This window comes from Olea europaea, unplaced genomic scaffold (genome assembly GCF_002742605.1).
Source record: "Olea europaea var. sylvestris unplaced genomic scaffold, O_europaea_v1 scaffold508, whole genome shotgun sequence".
Taxonomy (NCBI): Eukaryota; Viridiplantae; Streptophyta; class Magnoliopsida; order Lamiales; family Oleaceae; genus Olea; species Olea europaea.
The window spans coordinates 279601-287773 of NW_019263396.1; positions in this window are offsets into that span (position 1 = coordinate 279601).

An 8173-nucleotide genomic window follows, 5' to 3' on the forward strand; every position below is an offset into this window, starting at 1 on the left:
CTTCGAAGTAGGTACATAATAAATTTGAGTGATTAAAAGATGACTTCCATTTTTAGCATGAATAAGAACATCAACTTTGCCTTTTATTGGAACTTTGGTCTTTCGTTGACTCATTTATTGTTGAAAATAATTCCTTATTGCCACTCATATGATTGGCGGCGCCAAGGTCAAGGTACCATAATCGTTTATCATTTTCTTCTCTGGTTGCCAAGAACAAAAACAATTCCTCATCTTCCTTTGCTTCAGCATAATTAACTCACTCTTCATTATTGGTGGTGTTACTCTTACATTCGGAAGCAAAGGGACCATATCTATGATGAGTGTAACATTAAACATTGGACTTGTCATATCTTCTTCCACCATCTCTCTTGGAGCCATAGTTTTAAGGACCTCGTCCTCTCGATTGATTGCTTGATCCTTCATTATTCATATTTTGTTTTTCATCATTTCTTTCATTACCATGACCACAATCTTGAACACGAATTTAACCTCTTCCTTGAGATTGTACTTGCGCTTTTCTTGATCTCCCAAAATTACCTTCATTTGGAGAACTTGAGCCACCGACTATCATTTCTTCTTCAGTCTTTCTTCATATGCTTGCAAGGACCATATGAGTTGATCAAATCCAAGTCATTTGACTCTTCAATAGCAATATTAACAAACTCAAGTTTTAAGTCAAGCAATCTAAGAATTTTCTCTATGATACGACTTTCTTCAATATTCTTCCCATACCATTTCATATGATTGACAATGGAGGATACTCTAGTGAAATAGTTAAAGATTGATTCCGACTCTTTCATTTATAGAGATTCGAACTCTCCATGAAGGATTTGAAGGCAAACCTTCTTCACTTTTTCAGTTCCCTTGAAATTGTTCTCAAGAATCTCCCAAGCTTCCTTACCTTTTGTCGAAGAAGCAACTTTTTTTAACATGGTTTCATCTAAGTCCATGTGAATAATAGAGAGAGCGTGTTAATTTGACTTGTGGTTCCTTTGCAAGGCATTCTTTTGAGCTTGACTTAAAGCTCCTTCATTCTCTAGTTCATCGTAGCCTTTCTCTACAACTTTCTATGCCTCCTGTAAGCCGAGTAACGCCTTCATGCGTATGTTTCAATGTCCATAATTTTCCTTTGTAAGTTTGGGGAAAACAAAAGGAAATGAACTATTTATATTTTGAAGAGGCTTTGATACTACTTTTTTGGAAATAAATAATTATGGAAAGAAAGGCTAGAGAGAAAACACAAAAATTTCTTGAACGATATTTGTATTCTATGGCTCGACTATATAAAATGTCTCAAGCAAAAGGACTTTTATAGGTAACAAGTTTCCAAATACATTGTATAAATTCAAGAGAGTAATTAATGACTTTTCTTGCATACTATGTGCTTGTTTGGTAGGGATTTTGTTAATTGATTTTTTGACCATTGGAGATAAAGGGGTCCTACCAATGAGAGAAGAATTCAAAAATGACAGTTGGAATGGTGAAATAATGGTTAAAAAATTGACTTTAATTGAATTTTAAGTTGTACCAAACATGCTCTATGAATAGTAGGATATAAAGAACTATGTGGATACATGAATAAACTAAATACATAATTATTAAATAAATTAATTTATGTATCAAATTTAATTTTTAACATTCATTAATCAAGTTTTAATTTCCAACAATAATATTGCTTTGACTTCTGGTTGGTGCACTTTATACACTCATCATGAGACTTTTCATGTGTTCGATAGGTTTGTTGTGTTGAGGAAATTTTGGGGAATGGAATTATGAGGGGAAGTATTGTTCACATCCACAGGGCAAGGACCCTTATTGTGGATTCTGAAGGCATGGTAACTGGAACAGAAGGAAAAAAGCAACTTAGTCTTGAGTTGAGGGACGCATTCTTATGGTTTACTACATTTAAGAAGCTTAAGGCGTTCCTTTTTATCTAACTATTTTCAATTTGGAAGAAGTATTTCTTCTTTATTTATAATTAAGTGGATATATTTCTTGTCCTCCATGAATTGTAAACATAGTTCTTTGATCTTTTTGTTTTTTAATAAAAAAGACTGATCAAAAAAAGTTCTGGAAATAATTTAAACAGTTCATATCTTGTAATCGTCATCCTCTACTAGTTACATTTGCTGATCTTCTTGTTGTCTATTTAGTAATTCTATCATTTACAAGCATTATATGTATTTTCTTTCAAGGTTTGCTACTTGGGTTTTTAAATTGATTGATATGCTACGTAGGTTTTCAAATTGACATGTATGTTGATGTCTTATGCAGAGGTTGAAGCATCATGTTATAAAGAAGGATACTGAATGAAATGAGGATTTGATACTTGTAGTTGGGAAGTTTCGATTAATGGACTTCATTTTCATTTTGTTAATTTAATTTTGTACATAAATTGTAGTTTCAAGTTGTCGTCTTTTATACAAGTAATTTTATTTTATTTAAGTGGAGTGTAAGAAAAGGATTTGCTATGACAAATTTATTATTTATTGTTGCATAATTAAATAAATTTAAAAACTATTGTGAAATGAATTTGGTATATGTAAAATAATATATGCGAACATAAACATATATGTAGTATTTTTTAAAGGTAGGAAACAGCAACATTCAATGTATGTTACCAAGTGCTTGTTTGATGCTCATTTTGTATCCAATTTGTAGCCAAATTATAGACATTACACAGTGTTAGTTAACGTTAGTGTTAGTGATAGGGATGGGCAAGACATTTTGACTAAATGACGTAAAATTACCAATTAACCCCTACACATAAAATTCATTCTTATTTAAATAGTGGCAATCCGATATATTGGTTCCACTGTAGTTAGTACAATTAACAAACTAACTCAGTCAAGGACATTAACCCCCTTCCTCCTCAAGGGGATTTTCCCATTGTGCTACTTACTGCACAGGTGGGTCCCATTGACAAATACAAATGGTCACAATTTGTATTAAAATTTGGTCAAAATGGCCCCGACCATGGATCAAAACATTAACGGCAACATGCAATGAATGTTGTTAAAAAAAAAAAAAATGAATATTAGCATAGACAAAAAGCAAAAAATGTTGCAAAACGTTATTAGCAACATTCAAAGAACATTCGAAAAAGGTTATTAGCAACATTCAAATATTGCTAATAAAGTTATTAGCGACATTTTTTTAAGGCCTTTAGCAACGGTCATTGAACATTGTCGTATCCTTTTACTTGACAATATTGAAACCTAGAACATTAGTTCAATTGCAAAATATCTTTAGCAACGTTCTTTTACAGTTGCAAAAAACAGTTTTTGGTATAGTAAGAGCACTACAAAAAAATCATGGAATCCCCAAAGAACATCTCCATAAGGATTTTTAAGGACTCCACGAGCTATCTTGCAATCCCCTTTCAAAAATCCGTATGTATTCAGCTTATGTCAAAATTCTCCGGGTTTTCTTCAGCAGACAATCATCTGGTCCGGCTTTAGTTTCTTTGATCTAGTGTTGGCCTCTAAAAGCAGACTAATTCCACATAATTTTTCCATCAAATGTTCAACTCTTTTTACTACGTTCGATGTGTCCATCTTAACTTCTTCGTACTTAGCCATGTTCCTTTCTAGCCACAAGAACCAGAAAAACTAGACGAGGAAGACCAAAATATAGATTACCTGGAGTGTTAGACTTTGCATTCATGGTCCACCGCTAGACTTTGCATTCATGGTCCACCGCCAGAACATGAGTTTGGAGAAAAATTATATTGTTGCTGGATGTAAACTCCATAATTGTTGGGCAATTTAAGTTAAAGAAAATGTTTCTTAGTATATATCCTTTAAAGCAGCATTAACATTTAGATGCAAGACAGATTTTCATTTTCTTTTGAATTATCTCATCTGCCGGGAGCCAATTTTTCCACAATCTCCACGTAAAGAAATAAGTTTCGGGGATGACTTTGTACCATGTACTTTTAAATGAGAAACTTAATAGTAGTTCTAGTTTTAAACAGAAATATTGAAGATTGAATGTAGAATAAACGTGAGACAGTCAATGTCCTGAATAATTCAGCTTATTTTCAGAGAATGTTGGTATAATCTCTTCAAATAATTCAGGTGGAAGAGCATTCCTTAGCTTAATCAAGTCCGATTCATTTCCATTCCTGAAATCTATAGCATAGAAATTTTGATCTTTGACCTGAATCACCTTCTCCTTGGCCCCACTTTCCTTACCCCAAGAAGCCCAGTTGTATCTGTTCGATCCTATCTGAATCATCATATAAGAATAGATTCACAATTCTTTCAACTCTTGTGGTTACACTAGTTGGATCTGGCGGCAATTTTGTTGGTGGTGCATGTGGAGTTGTAGATGGTGACGGTGGCGGATGGTGATAGTAATGGTGGCGGTGATTGTGTTTTAGTGCTGGCGAGGATGGTCGCAAGTGGCGGCGGCAGTAGTGTTGGTGGCAGTGAATCAACTAATTGGTTATATGTGACCAACTATTAAATTGTGACCTGAAAATTTGATGAGTTGTAACTAAAATATAATGTGACCAACAAATTAAAAAATTTGTGACTAATAATAAACTATGATCTGCAATTTTTTTTTTTTTTTTTGGTGACCAATGAAATAAATTATGACATATAAATTTTTTTATTTGTGACCTCAAAATAATACGTGAACAATTAATTTGATAATATGTAATCAATAAAAATGTTGTAATTTATAATTAAGTATATGTGACCATTAATTATATATTTGTGATCTTATTAAATTTTATTAATAAATATTTTTAATTAATTAGCTAATACCTGGGTCTTGCATTTTGAAATTTGACACTTTAAAATTGAATTTGTAATACTTAAACTCTGAATTTTGAATTTTCCCCAAATTTTAATCATTAAAAAATAGGGCTGGGTTAGTTTCGGTTTAAGCAATCAACCCATAATTAACCGACCCAACCCACAAATATATTTTTTTTCCTTATTTTAAAATTCATCTTTTTAAATGTGAAAAACAAAATAATAAAAACACAAATATAGTTTTGTCTCAAATAATTTATTTACTATCTATATTTTTCTACCCAAACTCAAAATATTAAAACAAAAGAAAGTGATACATTCCAAATGACGTTCCAATTAGTTTTCCTTACTTAACTTAAATGTGTCGCCTTGAGTAGTAATATGGTAAGTAAGGGTCATTTCCCTCGGAGGATTGTTCAATTATGTCAATTGCACACTAAAAAGTAAAATTAAAAATAATATACGAAATAGATTAAATAGGGAGATTTGGTTCGTTGAACTATGGAAAGCGATGAATTCAAAATAGAAAAGACTTGAAATTTGAAATAAACAAAGTAATTTTTGATCGAATACGAGAAAATATGATTGAAAGGTATTTCGTCATTATAAGAATGATTTTCATGTCAATTACTACAATAGATTTTTTTTTCTCTAGATAAACAACAATTTGAGAATAATTACAAACTCAATTATCCCAATTTCTTCTTACATATGAATCGAATAAAACAAGCTCTTTACTAAACCCTACTCATGAAACAACCTAGAAAAATCTCTCTAGATTTAATTTAACAAACGCATTACGATAAAAGAGATTAATTGAATTAAGGTTAAACTCGTAAGCTCGATTTACTAATTTAAGTGTTAATCCACATACATTCAATTAAAAATTCCTCATAATCTATCGAAATGTAATTACTACAAAGTTTTAGAATTAATAGCTATTACATACTATAAATCCAAAAATAGCATTAATTGAAACAATCCAATCATTTAGTTGTACACCTAAACAATTAAGAAGAACAAAAATAACAATTATTACAATGGATTAAACCCATTAATCAAAAGAACTATGAAGCACAAATTAATTGAAAATCATAACTCGGGTTTAAAAATAACCCAAATCACAAATATATTTAGTTAACCATGAAATATTTACAAATAACTAACAATTTCTAAAAAACATTGATGGAAAATGTGAAAAGAAAATCTTATTGATAAAGAGAGAAATGGTAGAGAATTCTTCAATATAAATAAGTCTTCCTCTCCAAGCTATTGCACCATCACCATCTTCCTATTTTCCCCAAAATATTCAAGAAAATGTAGGTTGAAGGAAGAAGGAAAAAGAAAAGCAAAAAAAGAGAGAAAATGGTGAAGAAACTGACTGCCCCAAAATAATGGAAGAAGAGAGTCCTTTTTTTCTAGCATTTGTGATGGTTTTAACTTAAAAACTAAGTAAAATTGCAACCAAGTCCCAGCTTACGCCAGACTATATCCTCGTCCCTGAATCTCCGGCCCCTCAGCTGCTCAGGGAGGTAAATCGCAGGATGTGCCCTTGTTGGTTCCCAAATTCCCACATGACTTTTACTCCTTTCCCAAAGGGAGCCTCCTCCATGGTTATTACATCACCAAACTGCTCCAACCCTTCCTCTGGTTATTACATCACTTGGCTGCTCCAACCAGGAATCGAACTCCCCACGCTTGGTTCCAGAGCCTCCCAATGTGATTGTTCCGCCAACTTGGATGTGCCCTGGGAGGCGAATAGAGTCCTTTTTTTTTTCTAGCATTTGTGATGGTTTTAACTTAAAAACTCAGTAAAATTGCAACCAAGTCCCTAGGCTTCTGAAAACAATTAAAAATGTCCCGATGGTACCTAGGCACCACAGTTTCTGCTTCTTTCTTTGGACTGGGCAATTCTATTAATTTTTTATTTTTTAAAGAAACATCCTCTTTCAACAACGTCTTCATGCTTCATCTTCATTTTCCTTTATCTTTTTCGTCTTTTCTCGCATAAATACCTTCAAATTCGGGTTTTCACCAACACAATAAAAAAAATAAATTAGATAATAAATCGCTAATTAAACTCACAAACATCTATGTTTAATGGCCCGAATAAGTGCAAAAAATCCGAACTTATCAGAAAGCAAGAAGAATTGTTTGATGTAAATATCGAATTTAGATTGTAGCCTTGCTTTCATTTTGGTGTAATTGTTTGTTGATACCTATCGGATTTATACATATGATGATTTAGGAAAATTTGAGTCTTTACCATTTACATTATATATATTATTGATATGCATTACGCAATAAAGAAAATGTATATGAATAAAAGAAATTTTTTTAACCCATTATAGGTAGACAATGTTTTTCACTTGTACAAATTCCAAAACAATTAATCAATCCAAACCGACCCAAACCGATTTGGTTTGGTTTGGTTTGGTTCGGTTTCAACAACTGGATTAGGTCGATTTGGATTGAAATTTAGTGTTTCGGGTTTGGGTTGGACTCAAAACCAACCCAACCTAAACCATACTTAGGCCTAGTAGACAGTGCATTTTGGTCCCTAAACTTGCTTCTTTGCTCACTTCAATTCTTTCTTCTTGCAATTTTTGTCATTTGACTTCTCATCTCATCCAATTGATTCTATGTATTCTTCAATTATCGTTTCTTGGTACAAATCAATTTTTTAATATTTTCAATTTAGTCCTTGAACTTTGGAAATTTTTATTATTCACATGTTTTCATTCATTTCTTCCAATTTCACTTCCAATAATCGAGTTTTATCTAACAAAAAAATATGTAAGAGATTAAGACATAATTCATCAAAAGTGCTCCTAATTGTCTCTATTTAACTGTCTAAATAAGTGCATAAAATACACTTATCAAATACTTAGATAAATCATAAGTAAATCACGAAAACTATAACTAGTCAGATTAGACCATATCTTGATATTTTTGCTTTAGAGACAATAAAAGGGCTTCGGCTTACATTATTGCTTGGTCGGTAGAATTGGACAAGTGTTCAAAACCTCCATGGTTCTTCTAGTATAACTCTCTTGACCAGGTGCGAATCCAGCACCCGACAAATATCGACAGCTACGCGTGCTGGATCCGTCAAGAACAAATTATTTTGTTGACAATAGACAAAAGTTTTGGGTTATATATCAGGTAATTCATTATATTTTTAAACGTATCTTGTAGCTTAGTTGGTTAGAGCTTCTACATACAAATTGGAAATCCTGCATTGAATATCTTCCAAACCAATTTAATGTGTAATTTTTCTAGGTCTACAATATTTACCAAAACTAATGCCACAAGGAGGGGATTCGAACCTTTGAGTCCCTGTTAAGATTATGGGTGATGCTACACATACGTCAGGTCCGAAGTGTTCCCTTCCATGTGAAAAGGGT